This window comes from Cygnus olor, chromosome Z (assembly GCF_009769625.2).
Source record: "Cygnus olor isolate bCygOlo1 chromosome Z, bCygOlo1.pri.v2, whole genome shotgun sequence".
NCBI classification, from domain to species: Eukaryota; Metazoa; Chordata; class Aves; order Anseriformes; family Anatidae; genus Cygnus; species Cygnus olor.
This window is the reverse complement of record NC_049198.1, coordinates 12,854,762-12,873,832: the sequence shown is the minus strand read 5'-3', so window position 1 is coordinate 12,873,832 and position 19,071 is coordinate 12,854,762.

Genomic DNA, 19,071 nt, shown 5'->3' with positions numbered 1-19,071 from the left:
AGTCCCAATTTTGTAAAAATAAATAAGCAACAGCCCTCAATTTCTGTACTCTTTTTTTTTTTTTTTTTTTTTTTTTTAGCTATCAATTTCACCGAATCATTTTAATAAGTAATTTTATCACATATCCGTATCCTTAGTTTTAACTGAATAGCCAGCTCTGCAGTAAACATGGCAACATGGCTTCAGGTTTGTTCTTCAAGGAAGTACTTGGATATAGGTAATTTGAATAGATTCTATATAGACTTTTCATGCTAGTGGGAGTAAAAGCATCATGTGCTGTTATACCTGATTGTTGCAGATCAACAGATGTTCAAAATTACTTTGTTCGTCCTCAGTTACAGTTAGTTACACACCTTTTTCTGCCTGAAAATGTACTGAAAGATCATAGTTATTCCTGTGTCTAGATCCACAACATCCCACACCACCTCAGAGTACAAATTCAATGAGTAGAAACAACAGGCATTGTTGCTCATGTCCTCTTCTTTTTTTGCCATAATTTCCAGAATGCCTTCTTTCACATATTCTGTTCAATCCTTGGTATATTTTTTCCTTCATATATGATGGGCAACCCAGTTTTCTGTCTTCTACTAAAATTAGAATGATGAAAATGTTGAATGGAATAATATATTTTGAGTTCTGTAAAAGGCTCTTTCATATACAAGAGGTTTTCCCATAGAGCCCACTATTTCTTCATAATACACCTTGTAAAATCAACATCATTACATTGCCCTCTGGTGGTTTGAGTTGGTAAAGTACCGTATGTAATGTGAGGGAAATAATTGCCTTGAGGAATTAAAGAGATAAAATTTAGTTAAGGAAGCAATAATATTATAGTTCAATATCAGCGTAGAATTAAACAGCATTTGAATACACCACCATTTAACTGATAGAGATGAGTTTGATTAGAACAATAGCAAACATAATTTTGAAATAAAGCTGTAGTCAGTTTGTTTTAAGAACTTCCAGTATGCTCCTTTTTTCTCAAAGTCTTTCAAATGGTGTTTTAGAAGAGAAGATTGAATTTTAAAGACCAAGATTACAAAAATAATCATCCTTTTTGATGAGCACAAATAATATGCTTGCAATAAAGGATGAATAGACATAATGAGAAGAGTCTCATGCTATTTGTGTAAAGGACTTGAAGCTGCAGTAATCTATCTGTTGCAGACAGATTTCCATTCTCATGAAGAACTCGCTATAGATTATGACTATAAGGTCAGTATTTTAAGCTGTTTTATTTTAACCAGAATCCTTTTTGCCCACATGAAGCTTTCTAGAATGTATAAACACAAAGAAATAATGAGCAACCAATGATAATCTGCCACATCCCTTACTAAATCACAGTTTCTTATCATGACCCCTCAATATGATACGTTCTGCACAAAAGTCTAGGAGCATGCCTAGGATATTACCTATATTACTTTCTGTGAGAAAACAAAGTGGAATTTTCTTCTATAATCTGAAGTTATTTGATCTGTAGAATTTTATCTCAGTGTTCAAATTACTTGGCATACTCGTGTACTCTCAGGATGATGGTTCTGTACCTGCATCAGTACATTGCTTTCAGTGGGTTGCCTACTTTTTTTTTTTTTTAAAGTGGGAGGGTGGAAGAATTACATGTGCCACATTCTTCTCTGGCACGGCATGCCCACAACCTGTAGCTGAAATTAAAACCTCTGCTTCTCTCTCTCAGCCCAGAAGCAGAGACTTCATGGTGTACAAACAAAACATCCAGTGTCAGCTATGTTTTCTCATCACATATTCACATATTGGGGCAACTGCTGAACAGCCTCTCTCCCCCTCACCACTCCTGCACTCAGCCCCTGCATGCAGACCATGACTGTGTGTGACTGGGACTCATCTATAATATTTACTTTATATATATATATATAAATATATATATATATCTTTAATATATAATATAATATATATTATATATAAAAAGATATATATATATCTGTATCCATTTATATATACATATAAAATGCATATATTATACATGATATATATATTAATGGATACAGATACTTAACAGTAATGGGCCATAGTTTCACACACACTGTTTCTTTCTTGCCTATGCCATGGAAGGAGAAAGTTGGCATAGGCAGCTGTGCAGGGATTTTCCCAGGAGAGGCGAATGAGCTTGTCAAGCTTACGCTTTGGTTGTAGAAATGCATTTCAGTGGCTCCCACATCTTCTCCTCCTGCTGCTAACTGCATGTCACCTAGTTACAGTGCAGCATTGTTATTCCCCTCCCCTCCTGCCCTGTCAGGGCTGTGAGCTGAGGACCTGCTGTGCCTACCAGACCTACCAGGACAGGCAGTGTGCACGACAGTAAGCTTGCTTCGTCCTTTTCCACCACACCCCTGCTACTTAAGTCATTTCAGGCAAAGCCGCGTCTACCACATGACATCCTGTGGCCTGATCTGTGAGCTTGGCATGCCAGCGTTGTGCTTTACAAGGTACCCACATTTTCTTGCTGCAAGCAACATGTAACCATTAGAAAAGAAGCACAACTTGACCAGTAGCCATACCTGATAAGTAAAAGTGGATTTAGAAGCCAAATTATGGACAGAAACAACTAAAATTAGCCTTTAGATTGCTTTTGCCATGGAGCCTTGGGTCACAAGGAACTGAAAACTTGCTTATGTGCCAATTAAGTCACAACCTCGACTGATGGTTTTTAGAAATGTATCATGTTAAAACATCAATGTTGCCCATCCTTATTATTGCTCTGAGCTTTCTAGAGCATTTTAATGTGTTCATTACGTGTACAGGCAGTGGGTAAAACCTCTTCTCCAGAAAGAAGAACCATAAATCTAAGCATGGAACTGTTCCAAAAACTATCTTCTAAAATCATCCAAAAACATGTCCACCTGGGAATGAAAGTGAAACCATCAAAGCAGACAAACGAAGATGACACTGATCTTAGCTCTGATTAAAAAGGTACAACAGTTTTGTACATACTTCAGATTCTTGTGTACAGAGCTCAGCAAGTTAGTTTTTCTTTAATAAAAAATGAAAATATTTATGTCATCTAGAAGAAATTCATCAGATTATTTCTCATTTCTCTTAAAAACAGTAAAGGGTACTGTACCCAAAGACATTATTTTTGAGGCTTGCTTAGTGATTTTTCTCTGTCAGTTATGAAAATGCTGACTTTAAAATTAGAGAAAACAGGGTTGAACACACAGGATGCTTGTGCCTGTGGCCAGATCAGGAGGTTGGAGTGGATTTAAGTTATATTTATGGTTTTTGTCCTCCTCATAAGTCACTCTGGCCACCAGTTTGGTCACCACAAATCTCTGCAGTGGGACTGGTGTCAGTGGAGCCTCACAGCACATGGGGGAACCAAACAATTCCAGGCACCAGTGGGGGGTACAGGCAACAGTACAAGACTTCTGGCCAACTCATGGCTGCCTTATGAAGTGCCACAGGGGCTCTAACAGGTGAGTTTCTAATGATGCAAAGTCAGTAGAGGTCAATGTGCTTTCTAGAGCACTTCCAGTGTTGTCTTTTAGGACGAAACTCTGAAGATAATGGAAATAGCCATAAAGTTGCCATACATTTTTGTGAGAGAGAAAAGTAAGCCTGTTTGCATTCCTTGTAATTGCTTCACCCTTTCTAAGTCCTTTCTTTCTACCTGTTTCTGTTACACTGAAAAGTGTAGTTAGTATATCTGAGGTAGGTGGAGGAATGCAGTAGTGTTGCATCAGACATAACTGGAAAAAAAACTTATCCTAGTACTTGCCATGAAGCTAAGCTTTTTGGAAGACTACTCTAAGATTATTGGACCAAATCTGAAGATCTGTTTTCAACCCTCCAGCACCTTACAAGCTTGGGCCTGCAGGAATAACATTTAAACTCTCTTTAGAAAGAACCAAACAACTGAGTAACACCATTACACAAAAAGCACAAATAAAGATGATTTATTTGATGTAATAAGTGCAACAAGCAGACCAAAATAAACAATCCTGTCACTGGCAGCCATTCCTTTTTGCTAGCATTTGCCTCCTACTTCTTCTGCCCCATTTTCCTCTTCTGAAAGTTAGGAACATGGCTACTGCCATCTGGCTTAAAGCCAGCAGGAAATTTCCATTGTATCACAACAGATGTGTTCTTCTCACTTACTCTCTCCTTTCTCCCTTCACCTTCCCCCACTCTTCCGTATTTTTAATGAGCTTTGCTTGGCCTGCTGAATGCTCAGAGCTTCACCAACAGCAGAGCAGTGTAGCCAGACCCTGCTCTGGCCTGAGAGACCACAGATCCTGAAAAGCTCCTGATTCCAGCTGACCTCCTGCCGACCCCTGTAGCCTGAACATAGTACCCCATGTCTCATTTCAGCCCAAGTACCCCAGGATTTACCACAGCAGGAGGTTAATCTTGCCTGTGGGCAAATGGCTGTAGATGCTGCAGATAGAGTAACTTGTCATCACTGACAGGACCCTTAGACTAGAAAGACCAATAAAACAAGTAGATCTGCATTGCTGAATTTCCTGTACTCTTGGTGTCTGTGGGGTGCTTGCATTGGATTTGGGTAAGGAGGATTTTATCTAGTGATAGATATTCTGTCCAACTACCATGTTTTGACACCATGGATGTGCATTTGTTCTCTTCAGCAGATGCACAATGAAAGAACCATGTGGGCTTTTCCACGAAAGACAGCACTGTGGCAGCGAGTGGCAGACACCGGGTGTGATGCTTGCCCATTTCTCCTCCTTACTCTATGAATTGTGCATGCTCAGTGCTCTGAGCTTCCCCTCAGAAAAAAAAAAAAAAAAAAAAAAAAAAAAAAAAGAGGACTCCACTGTCAGTCTCCCATGCAAGGCAGGACACACTGGAAGACAATCCTCAAAAAGCAGATCCTTTACTCTCTGCATCTAAAGCTCATGAAGTTGAGTTGCAACAGAATGATACAACAGCAGGAGAAATGAGACATGGCCTGTATGAATGCTTTCTTCTGATCTAATGCATACATAGTCTTAATCTGATTTTACACTGCTAGGGTAGTAGAATTGGATTATTTATTTATTTATTTATTTATTTTTAATAGCTGATAACCTGTCTTTTTGATTATACTGTAACTTTTGCATGCATCCATTTTTTCTGGATATGTTGCATGCTATTATTTATCCCTAATGAAGAAGACAAGACTCCCAGTTATGAATCTGGAATACACCATGTTGGCAACATTGTACTCAAACATTTCACAAATATCTGTCCCTGCCCATTGGAAACCAGCCTCTCTGTAGCATTTCTCCTACTTCCATAGACTTGTCTTTGATATGTTCTTCCTGCGAAGTATTTGAGGAGTAGGAGAGAAATCTAGAGGAAGAGCATGTTATACACCTAAGGGGTTATACATGCTTTTTTTTTCAGACTGCCAAGGAAAATCTTGCTTTTCCAATATATGAACTTTATAGTACCTGTGTAAGTTCAGCCTGCAGTGAAAGAAATTTAACCTTACAATTGCATTGCACCTTACAATTGCATTGCACCTAGAGCATTCAGTCATTTCCTGCAGCTCACCCAGGGTGCAAAAACTTGTTTGCCTTTGTCCACAGGAAAGATGTTACTGCAAAACTGATCTAGATGCAAAATATGAATTCTCTTTTCCTGCATGAAATCTGGGCTGAGAATCTTGTGGGGAGGACAGACGTAATTGAAAAACTAGGCACAGAGCTGCACAGCAGTAATTACAGGTTTATACTGTGACCAGCGTGGATTATAGTTTTGTTGTTCATAGTCTCTCCAACAAGAAAAACAGACCCCTGATATTATTGTATGTGTAGTTTACATCCCCAAGATTCTCTTCCATGTGAAGCAGCCTACAGGATCAATGTTGTACGTAGGTTGATGAGTAGGGACAAGAGAGTGCTTAAATCATTGTTTGAACAAAAGAGCCAATTAAACTTCTCTCAGGGCAGAATATATACTGTAATCTCACTAAAATCAATAGAGGCTGGAAATGAGCTAGACCGTAGATGAACTCAGTGCTTTATATTTGTAATATTCTAATCTCTTAATTAACAAGATGCTCTTAACTCTGCCATTTCACTTTTTGGTGATCTTAGCTGATGGTATATCTTCAGATTCTATCTTCATATTGATAGATCACAAACCAACCTGAGTCCTTCTGATCCACCCTCCTTTCATTCACTCATTTCTCTCCTTGCTTTCTTATGAAGTTAAATGTTCACACACTCTCAGCCAAGTCTCTTTGTCTTTGTTCCCAAGCTGTTGCTGCTCCCCAGACATCCACCCATTGCCATAATACTCTTTCTGCTGCCTAACCCCTCATAAGCCACATAAATGGGGGCTGCTTTTACTCAGCTTGCAGGACTTGTGGTTTCTTGGCATGAGTGAGGCATAGCTCCACCAACTGCTAATTATGCTAGGGGATAGTTTGCATATCACCGTGCTGTTACAGCACTTCTCTCACATGGCCAGCAACTATTCTGCAGGCTCCGAGTGCAGGTAGCTAAGTCAGCCCACCACTGTTTTATATTCGCTCTGAAGAATCTACTTTGCTCTGCACCATGGTGAATTTTAGAGGCATCGGTAGAGTTATATCAGGCTTTGTGCACAATCTGGACCATAGAAGATAGGATCTTCCGCTAGAGATCTGTGGGATGCAAAGCAGTTGAGTGCTTTTGGCAAGGCTGTTTCCCATGGATGTGTTCATTTATAGTTTCTTAGCATTTAATTCTGAGGATGGTAATAGGTTTCCTGTAGCCCTAAGGCGGAAGGAAGTGCTGCTGGAGCCACAGGCTTCTGCTGGGCTACAGGGAAGTATGCCAAAGTTACATGGCTATTCTCCTTGCTCAGACAACCTCCATAAATTCTTCTGGTTCTGACCGTGCCAAGGCAATCCCAGAGGTACTTTCTGTGGTGATGAGGGTTACATGGCAATAACTTACCTGGCTCTGCCTCATGCTTTGGTTTAGTTGCCCTATTTGCATTTTTCTTTGCCCATTTGCAGAGCACACCTCTGTGTCCCTCAGTGAAGGGAGTGGAAGGGCCAGATCTAATCCTTAATGTTCACAAATCATTTCAAAGATGCCATCACACGACTGCTGTTGCTTTTTTAAAAATGCATTTTCCTCCCCTGTCATGCATGCCGTACTGGGCACTTGCATGCTTTGGGGATGTTCCCATCATAATTTAGTGTTCCATGTGGAAGCACAAGGTGCTGCTGCCCTGCTGGGCCTGCTTACTGAGCCATACCTTTCTATGTGACTCACGCACCTTTATGCTGCATGAATAATTACTCTCTGAAATTCAAATTCTTCCAACCTATTTGTGGCAGAGATTTCTTACTTCAAATTAACATTAAATGTTGCATGCATGAATCCTGTATGGACTGGAAAGGGAGGGGTGGGGTTGCTTTGTGGCATCCACTTCCAATGTCAGATGATAGGAAACTAATAAATGGGTTGGTGACAGGAGCTGGATTTTCACAGACTGGCTAGAAGTGCAGTGGACAATTTTTACTGTGGGGGAGCTGTGGCTGCAAACATGACTCGGGCACAATAACCTAAGAAGAAACTGAGATACTTACTTGAGCAAGCTCTAAAGGCTCAGATTGAGGCAAATTTGGTGTTTCTGGCAAAAATAGATTCCCCAGGAGACTTTAGTCATTTCAAGACATCTGCTTGTAGATTTAGAGAGGGGATATTCTTAGTTTAGAGAACCCTTCTCCACCTGATCTCTCCTGGTATAAATGCCACTTACTTCAAGCAGGAAACCAGAAGAGCTGTGAAATGAGCAAACGACCTGTTCAAATTGCTAGTTACTTGCTGCTCAACAGCACAATAAATACTTCATTGAAAATCCCAGGACCCACGCAGAAAAGTGAGCACACTGTCCTGGCTTAAAAGTGATGCTGGATTTCACCTCAGGCACAGGGGCTGTGTCTGGCCACATTCCTTCCCAGTTCACTGATGTTCTTAGGTAAAACCTGACAGTAAGCAGGAGACATGTTCCCATGGATTTTGGAGATTTACAGGTAGATCCTGCAGGAACACCCATGATCCTACATAGATTGGAGCACAATGTCCTTATTGTCCACTCAGCACTTTGAAGGAGTTACTCAGTTTGTTGCTGAAGCCAGATGATTTATTTCCCTTAGAAAGTTACCAAAGGAAGGTCTGGGAAGGTCCTTGATCATGTGCAGGGAATTCAGTATAGTCCTCTGCTGCCACTGACTCCAGCAGGGCATAAACAAATGTAAGTTTGTATCTTGCTCTTTCCCATGCTGCAAAATGTCCTGCAAAACATTTCTGCATTCCCTTTCTTACTTTCCCAGCCCCCCTCTCTTTTCTTTCTCTCCCTCTGCCTGATGCTCAACCTGGTTTTAATGAAGATGTTGCAGCCAGTAAAACAGTGGCTATATTTGTTTAATGAGCCTGTTCCAATGTGTTGTTTAATTGCTCCATTTCCTTTGTCAGCACTCTGGATAACAAAGTTATTGGTATTTGACTAATTTTTCATGCTTGAATTAAAATATATCAGTAAATACAATGTCATCTGCAAAGAGGAACTACCAGCAAACTATGGGGATTTAGGGACTTGGTTTTTCCTCTCACTCCCTGAGCAGTAATTACTGAGATAAATGAAACTTCTGGGTACTGTTATTTCAAATTGAGATTTAACTGCTTGCTTCCCGGAAGGGAAGACATCTACTTACTGTTTGAGTGAAGTGTAAACAAGAACAGGTGTGGAGATACTTAGTGAAGGACTCACAGGGAAGGCAGACAGTGGGATGTTTGTGCTAAATGTTATGTCCCTCACATGTAGGTTAAAAAACAAATTAAATTAAGGAACCACTACTAATGTAATGTTTTTATTTGGGACAGTATCATCTCCTCCTCTAAGGAGGTGTACTCACAGAGCACTTCAGGTCCATTTTCCAAAGAGGGAAAGGTTTATAGCATAATCACTGGGAAATGAGAACTCAAAGCTCCATGAAGAAAACATGCTACAATCCCTATGGCCTGAGCTGTAAGGGAGAGCATAGACCTTGCTTCTATCCTATGACTTCCTTCACCACAGAGCACCTTTCTGACCTGCAAAAAATCTCTCCAGATGAAGGGAAGGGAAGGGAAGGGAAGGGAAGGGAAGGGAAGGGAAGGGAAGGGAAGGGAAGGGAAGGGAAGGGAAGGGAAGAATGTGATCCATAGTGATATCAAGCAAAGCAATCAGAAAATGATGAGTGGATAAAAGCAGCTTAAAGGTCTGTTGACTTTTTGCAAGAGGATACTTTCAAGTAGGAGTGATTTTGAAATTATCTCAAGTAACAAAGACAGGCTTTCCAAAGCCTTTTAAGCTGCAAACGACAATAGTTTCCCTTCCTGTGCAAGCCCAGGCTTCTATAACCCCTTGAGACATCCTGTCACTGATTAGCGTAAAACATCAGAAAGCCAGAAACTTGGGAAGCTATCTGGGACTGGAACACACCCTCATTATAAAACTTGTGATTGCCGCAGTACAACATCCTTTCTAGCTCCTTTCATTTAAACACAGGACAGCAAAAGTTGAGGGGAGAGCAAATCACTGAAAGTCCTACTGTCAAACTTAGCATAGTGAACAGCAGAGGAGATGAGGAGACTGGAAATGATGATTGGAGCTTCTGCTGAGACAGATGAACATAGGGGTTCAGGTTAAGATGTGGTAAATCAGGTACAGATGGCACTTGGGGACAGTGCCCTTGCATCAGATACTCAGGCACTTTCATCATGGTTGTTCTGACAACAAGACTGGAATTCAAGCCTGTAAACTGATGCAATAGTGCTTACAGAGCAGGCAGCAGGGGATTAGTTACCTCTGTGATGGAAAGAAATAAAAGAAAAACTCCTAAACAAATATATTTTAGGCTCTGAATTGTAATTAGAATACAAAGAAAATCAGTGCTGCAGAAAAAGATGTGTTAGATAGTTGAAATTATGCTAGCTGTCAAAATGCTACATTGATCTTTAAAGATAAAATCTAGAAAGTGCCAGTACTTTTCTAAGGTTTCTACATGGGGAAAGAATACATAGGAAAAGCCTTGGGAATCCATTACAGCACAAGATGGGAAATCTTGGAAAAGGCAAAGCTCAGGTTTCCAAGACAAATCTCTGAGTCTGTATTCTAATGATTTTGTACATCTGCATTTATATTCTTATGTTCTACCTTCTGAACATAACAACATATCTTTTGATTATCACATGTTGAATCATGGGGTCAAAATATCTACCTTATTTTAAATGGAATTTTGGTGAATTTGTTGGCAGGCAGTGTTAAGAAACTGTTCATCCACTTGAGAGAAACTCTCTGGATCTCAGTTCTTGCTTCAAGCTGTGTTTGTGTGTTTGTATTCATTGATTGTTTAATACGAATATGGAAGTGTGCATTAGAGTAGAGACCAAAATATAGATGCATATCCAAATCACCGAGCAACAGAATGACAGTAGTTCTAGCTCAGCTTAATTTCTTTTCCATGTAGTAGCATAACTTCAAGCACAGGGAGGTACCGTGCTGTCTCCATCTGTCCCCATCTGAAGAGCTTTTTCCAGGGCCAACTCTCACCTCCAGAGTGGGTACACCCTCTGCAACTGTTTAATGTAAGGTACTTTCCTTCTGTGTTATCCAACAATCAGTCAAGGGAAGAGCAGCACCATTTTTTCTGGCAAGATGCTTTTGGTGGAGCAGCAGCCATTCACAAAGAGCTGTCTCTTCCAACAAGGGTACTAGTGAGCAGGGAGCCAGTCACCACTGGCTTAACCCTGTGATGAGTTCTTGCAGGGAGACTGGAAGCAGAAAGTTACACATTGACTGAAATTTCATTTGAATATTCCTTGAAAAGTTTGGAATATTGCAGAAACTGATAGGAATCTTGTGCTGCTCATAGACGTAATGGATCTATTATTCATCAGTCTACGCACTCTACAAAAAGTAGATTTGTATGTGTTAATAGTAATTCCTTTGAAGTAGTCATCAAAAACAGTGGGCATGAACTCTGCAGAGTCCTTGAAGTGACTTAACATTTTAAGCCTTTAGGATCTACAGGAAAACATAAAATAAAGAGGAATAAATAAAATACTTTGAATGGGCATCAGGTGTATCTGTTTGACTGACACACAGTGAAAGAATGGCTGCACTAGTTACCAGGCATTGGCAGATCTTCTGTATATTTGTTTGTACAGGCACGTGTGTGCTGGTGTACGTGTTGCACAAGAAACACTCACTATATTTGTTACCAAGTTTCATTCATGCTTGAAACAGGAATTACAGGATTGCAAGGAAATTATGCTGTAAATTATAACAAGTAGGTTAGAACAGAAAGAATTTATTAAATAAACTGGAGAAAGTCCCAGAGAGAACAAGAAGAAAAAAAAAATGTTTGTAAAATATGCTGTTAGGAAAGGCTGAGGGAATGAGATTTATTTAAACTGCAAACACAGCTACGTCTATCCATACATCAAGGGTATTCTAAAATGGAAGGTGATCAGTAGTTTTGTGTTCCGGTGAGAAAACAGTAAGAAAAAAATCATGTTCTATTGCTGCAGAGAGGGCTTGAATTGAAGGTTAGGAGATGCTTCTAAACTGGAATGTAACTCTGGAAGATTTTGACAGCCATGTTAGTTTTCAAGAGCATGTTATACAAACACCTGACAAAGATAGTGTTGCTTGTACCTGATCTTGCTTCTACACAGACACTTATTCTACATATCTCTCAGAAACCCCCATTGCTATGGTGCCAGTTGATCCTGATCGTAGTAAAATGTAAGGACTTGGCAAAAAGCTGAAGGAAGCAAGATATGGGGAGCAAACCCAACAAGATAAAATGCAGCATGGATTCACTAGGTGTAGATCAAGCCAACTTTCCCATACCATATTCTTTCTTAATATACCTAATTTTATTGACAAAAACAATTTACTTTGGTATTCATTTCTTTGGTATTCAATCTAGTGTTTGGTATGATGTCTTGAAGAAAATTATTAACTGAACTGAAGTAAGTGAGTTTGTATTGAACTGCTCGGGAATTTGAAGCACTGGTTAAAAGAGAAACAGAGAAGAGTAACATTGAAGGGGGGATTACCAGTAATGTTCCCCACTTGAGACAAATCTTAATAATAATTCCATAAATTATTTTAATTTAAAAAGAGGTCAGGTACTGATTAAATGCAGTGAAATTCATTTGTGCAAAGTGCATAGTCACAGCACTTAGGGAGTAGTAACAAGATTTTTGCTATAAACTGTGAGATAATTAGTTGAAAATGTTTAAAGGATGACTGCATGTAGCCAGAATAAGCTGGTAGTAAAGTTGTAAATGAGATCTTGAAATGTGTCAGTGAGGTATTTAGTAGCTACTAGGAAGAATTAATGTTTTTGTGCATCCTTAACTTCCTCTGAAATACCATTAGCAATTCTGGTCACTTATGTGCCAGAAGGGTAAGGGCTCGAATGTAGAAGAGGACTGCTAGCACAACCAGGAGAGCAGATATATGTAGGAATAAACTAGAAAAGGTTTATTCTTTGTCCAGCAGAAAGAGGGCTGAGAGGAAATAACAAACAAAATACAACAACCTTTCAGCAGGGATGGGGAGTGAAAAGAGCTACATATGTGGACAAATGGATACCAAATGGATAAATGGGTGTTAAAGGACAAATGAATATTAAATGGTTTTATGAAAGCAGGAAATAAAAAGGAAATTCCTAACTATTGGATAGGTTAATAAACAGCTTCCCAATTATAGTGATAAAGGTGAAAGGAACAGAATAACAACAACAACAAACAAAACAAACAAACAAAAAAAACACAACAACAACTAAAACATCTTAATTACTCTTAAGTAACTAGAGCCTTGGTAAATTCATGCCAGGAGATGTATGAGGTAGTATCTCTGACAACAGGGCACCCACATCACAAGATCTTGCTTTCTTGCCTACTGTCTTCCGGTAATAAAAATACAAGTCTTTTGCTTTACATACTGCTGTGGTGGTTGGGAACATAAGGACTCCCATCCTGGATCAGACCTCCATTTCATTTCATTTGATAATTTGATTTTGGCAACAACAGCAAGCCAAAGCTTCAGAGAAAGTGCAAAACTGCTAAAGAAAGAATGTGATCTAGCATACCCCTGGGCAATTTTCCTCCTACTCACCACACAGAGACTGGTGGATGCCCTGAAGCACAAGAATTTCTTTGTCTTTTAAAAGTTTGTGTATGAATTTATCTGATGTGAGTATGGATGTTTGAATTGTCTTTATAAACATGGCAACTCTTCTGGATTCTACTGAAATCTTCACCTCAAGATAATCTGAAGTATCTGACTGTAGCGTGTGAATTTTCATGGATTCCCACTTGGCCTCTTCATTAGATAGAGAACATACATGGCACATCTTCTTTCCACTTAATGGAGATTGTGGACTCCTAATGTCTTCTTTAATAGCACTCCAACTGATCCTGCTCCTATGCTACATCTGTCTGGCAGGTTCTTCTTGCTGCTAATATAATTTCTTTATCTTTCTTGGAATGCCCTGTTGCTGCTGTATAGTTTTTGATTTAAATGTGGCCAAATATGAACAGGGAGGAGCTGCTATTCAATCCATTGGGGTAAAAACAACAAAAAGAACAACAAAAGTACCAAAGTAGAAGTATTTTCTGCTTATATCCATCTTCTCTGAGTATAGATTTTTTGATACTGCTTTTTGAAAGGTCTCTTTTTGAAAGTCATAATTGAAAGAAATATTAAATTCTTAAATCAGAACAATGAAAAATGAGAGCAATGCACATAAAATCCAAATTGAATTTCAACATATCATTTGTACTGAGTGCCATATCTAAAGGTAACATTATTATTTTGAAGAATCTATAATTTAACAATTTTTCAAAAATAGAAGTATTGTATTGCATAGTACAGTTATTCTACTTGTCAAGTGCCAGAGCTGCTAATGTTTCATACCTTGTATATGCACATGTGAAAGATCCATGGCAAGCTGGTTCTCTTGAATATAGATAGACATCTCTGTATTTTATTTATTTATTTATTTATTTATTTATTGGCTTCCCTTGAAATAAAAACAGAATTCAGATCAAAATTCTGATTTAAATCTTTCAGGGAAAAATGCTAGAAAAGGCCACACACCTTCAATCTTAAACAGTAAAGTTTCATATGATGTTGACACTATACAAACAAGAAACAAGGATAAAGACCAAGTAACAACGGTTCTGTTTAGGACCACTAGATGTCAGGCTGAACGAAGAATTAACACAGCCTGATTTGGGTGAATTTCATCTTTTTGTGAGGGATTACTGCAAAGCCTATGAATCTTCTTAAGAACAGGAGGAGGAAACAAGTTCACAGTCCGTGGACTGTCTTTCTCTTTAGGTTTATGTGTCACATCCGCCACTCAAGCTTTCTCTTCTCTCGAACATTAACAATTATATATTGTATGGACAGCACATCTTCTGGCCCAAAACACTTTGCTGGAAGGGCTTGAAACCTCACCAATTCACTGCAGCTTTTAGATGCAAAAATTCCAGTGTGTGGAAGCTAACAAATTCAGTGCTGCTTCTTGTCTCAACCAATTCCATCACACAAGGACGGATGGCTGCCGGCCAGTCTCTGAGAGGAACTTCAAGAAGCCCCCTTGCTGAACAGACAATGTACACCAATGTACAAAATTTCCCACTTCTAGTTCCAGAGAGCAGTAGACAGGAGGGAAAGCAGAGTAAAGCAGGAGAAAGATTAAAAGAGATAAAAATTAAATGAGCAGAACTGCTATATATAAATGTGTGATTTATTATGTGATGTCAGCTAAATGAATGTTTACCCCTGGCAAAAGTAGCTGGTCAGGTCAGTGAATGATGGCCCCATGATGAGCTTATAATGGTTTACAGCCCTGACCTGTTAAGGGAAGGAAATCAGCAGTCTTCCCTTGCATCATGCTTGGCACAGTTGTTAGAATGGAGACATCACATCACATCTGAAGCCCCCAGAATATTAATTTTTTTTGATATTTGCAGCTATCATCAATACTCCCAAAAGAATGTGTTAGAGGGGGTCAGAATTGACTCATAAGTCTGACTTGCCACATGGTACAAAATTTCTGCATACTTTTTATTAGGACCCCTTTTCAACACAATAAAAACTTAGAATGCTCAGTGCCTCACAAGAGAGAGAAAATGCAACAACTTCATAGCACACCATTGTAAAATATCTTTCTTCTGGGTTTTCTAAGTAACATATTTAATAAAATGCTTTCATAGATTGTGGCTTCCCTACTAGGGCACTTAGAGAGCTCCACCAGATTCACAGTGCAGGATTTCCCTTTGCAAAAACTGTGTCAGCTTCCTTGAAACAGCTTGTTTTTATTCACATACTGAGTAAATTTATCCTATTATCTTACCGTGGAAGGAAATCAGAACTGCTGCTCCATAGTTCCCAGTAGCCCTTGCACCTTTGCAATACCGTCTCTCTTGTGTCCAGAGCTGTGATTATTTCTTGAGAGTGTTTACCCACCAAGCTGAAGTATACTGTGAAAAGTCATGAATGAAAGGAAAAAAGGAAAGAGCAAAACTTGACTATAGTTTGCTGATTAGGGCTCTAAAATAGAATCTCTGCTCTGGAGTGGCTGTAAACAAAGTCCTGCCTGTGCTCCTGGAATTATTTTTTACAGTTCTGTAACTCTTCTCTATAGTTTTAGCAGATCATGAACTTTTTGATAGTGGTGGAGTTTCTGGGTGGCTTCGTTGTTGCTAAAATGAAAATCCTCATGCAATTTGATGAAGATGTTCATTGACAGAAAAGTCAATATTTGATGGAGTAGCCTTTGAGGGATGATATTTTAATAAGATTCAGTATTGCAGACCTCAGGTGTTCAAAAGCATGAGTTTGGCCATTTTAAGGCTGCCAAAAACATAATTATGGGCTGTTTTTCCTTGCTTTCTGGTTCTTTATGACACATTGTAATCATGTTTCTAAACAGCCAGGTAGGCCAAAACTGTATTTTAAGATAGTGTACCCAAAATTCTCCTGATTCTTACTCTAGGGGTTTGCAAGAGATTCCTGTAGGAAGACTAACATTTGGTTTGACTCTCAAGTCCCTTCAAAATATATTATGTCTATGTACTGTCTATATGTGTCAATAGTTTCCAAGTATGGAAAACTACCATTCTCATAGCAACTTAGCAGATATCAGATCACCAAAGGAACGTCCCTTCGAAGTGGACCAGTGAGAGTGGAAGAGAGATTAACAGTTGCATTATACTCCACTGTGTTAGAAATCAGAGTTAGCAAATTAACACATACACCATTCCCCAGTTCTTAAAAGAGTGTTTCAGGAATGGTGGCAGGCTTTTTGCTTAAGAGACCTTCATCTCACCTGAGGTGCTTGGATAAAACACAGAAAAATGAACACAGGCACAAAAGAACCAATGTAACAAGAATGAAGGTGTTCACAGCTGAACCTCTTTAAGGCTGTGCTAAACAAAGGACAAGATGAATGATTATTCATGTGAGTAAACTGGATTACAATAACATTTTGCAGCTGAAGCGAATGTGGCTTTCCTTTTTTTTTTTTTAAATGGTGGGGAAATGTTTATTGTAAAAACATTTGCCACACGATGGCAGCACAATCCAATGGGACCAAAATTTTGTCTGTCATTGCTGGGAGACATTTCGGAGTTTTCAGGAGGCTGATTGTTACAGAGCCACAGTACAGCTAAAAATGAAGCATTGGCAGCATCTGAATAGCTCTTTTGCACTGTGGATGCTAAGTGGCACAGTGGGTTAGTACCATAGTCTTTTTCTCCTGGAGACTGAGCCCTGCATCCTGGCTTGGCCTGTAAATGCAAACAAGCTGGGTGGTCTCATCCTGGTCCCCGTTTGTGCATATCACAAAACCACCACACAATTTGGGACGGCCAGGAGCTGCTGCCTGGGAGAGGAGTGGAGTTTGGCTGTGCAGGGAACAGCAGGTCCGGGGCAGGGTGAACCAGCAGATCTGTGAAGGGAAGTTTGTGTAGCACCTGCTCAGACTGAACGACGGTCACCATCTGACATCAGTCCTAATCATATTCAGAGTGTATTTGCAGTGTAGTTTATTCCCTGTGCATGAAATCCGAGTCAGATCTTTATTTTATTCTTCCCCCTATTGCTATTTATGGGACTCTGGTGCCAGCAAGCACCATGGGATTTGACTTGTTTTTATGTACAGTTACAATGAACAAATTTGTTTTGAAGTAAAAGTTGCTCAAATACGCTTCAAGTTTCTACAGTGCGGGAGCTGATAGTCCAAAGCTCCTTTGCTCGAGGGCAAATCCCAAGGTCTGGAAGACCCATAAGTCATGACCCAGGTGTGTACGTCAGCTCTGCCAAGTGGGCTCTCCACAACCTTTATTACTTTATCAACAAACCTGGTGCTAGGGTGATGGTTTTGTCCCAATTTTACTTATGGAGAACCAAAAAAAAACAGAAAAGATGAGAGACTTGTACAGATTTATGAAGGAGATAGGACACTATTGAGACCTAAATCTGGGTTTATGAACAGCCACAGCAGTGGGGTTTCTGGAGTAGAAGCTGTACAAATGAAGAGAAGAGCTAAGAGAGAAAGTGGGTGGGATGGAAAGAGGAATATGGTACTGGAGAAAATGGGAAACTGCTTGGGGCACTGGAAAAAAAAAAAAAGTCAACAAAAACAATGCAGGAAAAAAGTTGATGAGAAATAATAACTGTAGTACTGGAAAAAATATCAGTAAAGCGAGAGGGTTTTTTATTACTTTTAGAAGTGTTTTTTTTTTTTTAAAAAAAAAAAAAAACCAACACTTAAAAAGTCAATGACACAATCAAGAAAAAAAATCTGAACAATCAGAAAAAGCAGAAAAATGTGCAATACCTGGAGAAAGGAAGCTATAAAGAGCAATGAATAAGTGTTCTTATAAAAATATGTTGCTGAAAAATTCAGTTTTTGAGGCAAGTACTTGTGAAGGTGTGCCAACTTTTATGAACATAACTGATATTAAAGTGAGGAGCTATTACAGAAATGTTGAAATATTTCTCCATGATATTTTCTTAGCTAAATGGTTCAGTATCTTATTTCAGAGTAACCATTCATTTTACAGCTATTTATTTTAATTTAGAGTAGACTAAAATTCATTCAGAAATGAGATAAAAATGAGACATTTGAAGAAATTGAGAATGAAATATTTCATTATACCTGAGGCTGACATTTTTTTATTTGTTAATTTTATTTTAACATTAAAAAAAAAAAATTCATGATGACCTGGAAACATTATAGCTCCCCCAGTCTTTCAGTTCTCTCACTGAAGTGTAAACTCAATTATTTGTGCAGCCCTAGTTGTGTAATGTGGCATGCTGAAGAACTTCAATTAGATATGCAAGTGCTCCTATAGTAAAATTTTGGAATTTTAGATACCTTTGGGTATCTTAAAGACATCTGAGGAGCCAGGAGGAAGGCAGAGGGACAGAAAAAGAATCGCGATGCAGGATGTTATCATCTGACTACACTTCTCTTTGTTATCAGAGGGAATCTCACTGCTTCACTGATGTTGCAAGTCTGGGTTTTCAGCTTGGCATGGAGGTGCAGACATCTCTCTCCATCTCTCTCTTACTCCATACTCCCGGTGTAAGCCGATATCTTAGAAAAAAGATGACAGAAAGCCAGACAAGGAGTGAACTATCACTTCATCTCTTTTTTTTTTTTATCTTTCTCTGGGAAAGAGCTGATCACACTGGGAGCAAGTTGATCACACACTGTTGATCACAGCAAATACAACTAGCACACTTGATCACACCAGAAGCAAGATATGCTCTTCTGTACCATTTCCGTTGTAACTTTTTTAAACCAAGTACATGTTATAGTGTCAGTTGAAAGAAATGCCCTCAGTTTCTCATCAGTTGTGCCTGCATTGGAACACAAATTTTACTCATGCAAACCCAGTTCTTCTGAAAGGAAGGCAGAAGTACTTTCTGTGCCAGTAGTTGATTTTCTATATGCATGATCCCTTTGCTTTATATGGGCCACACACTGTCACAGAGACATAAATTCTTGCCTAAGAATGG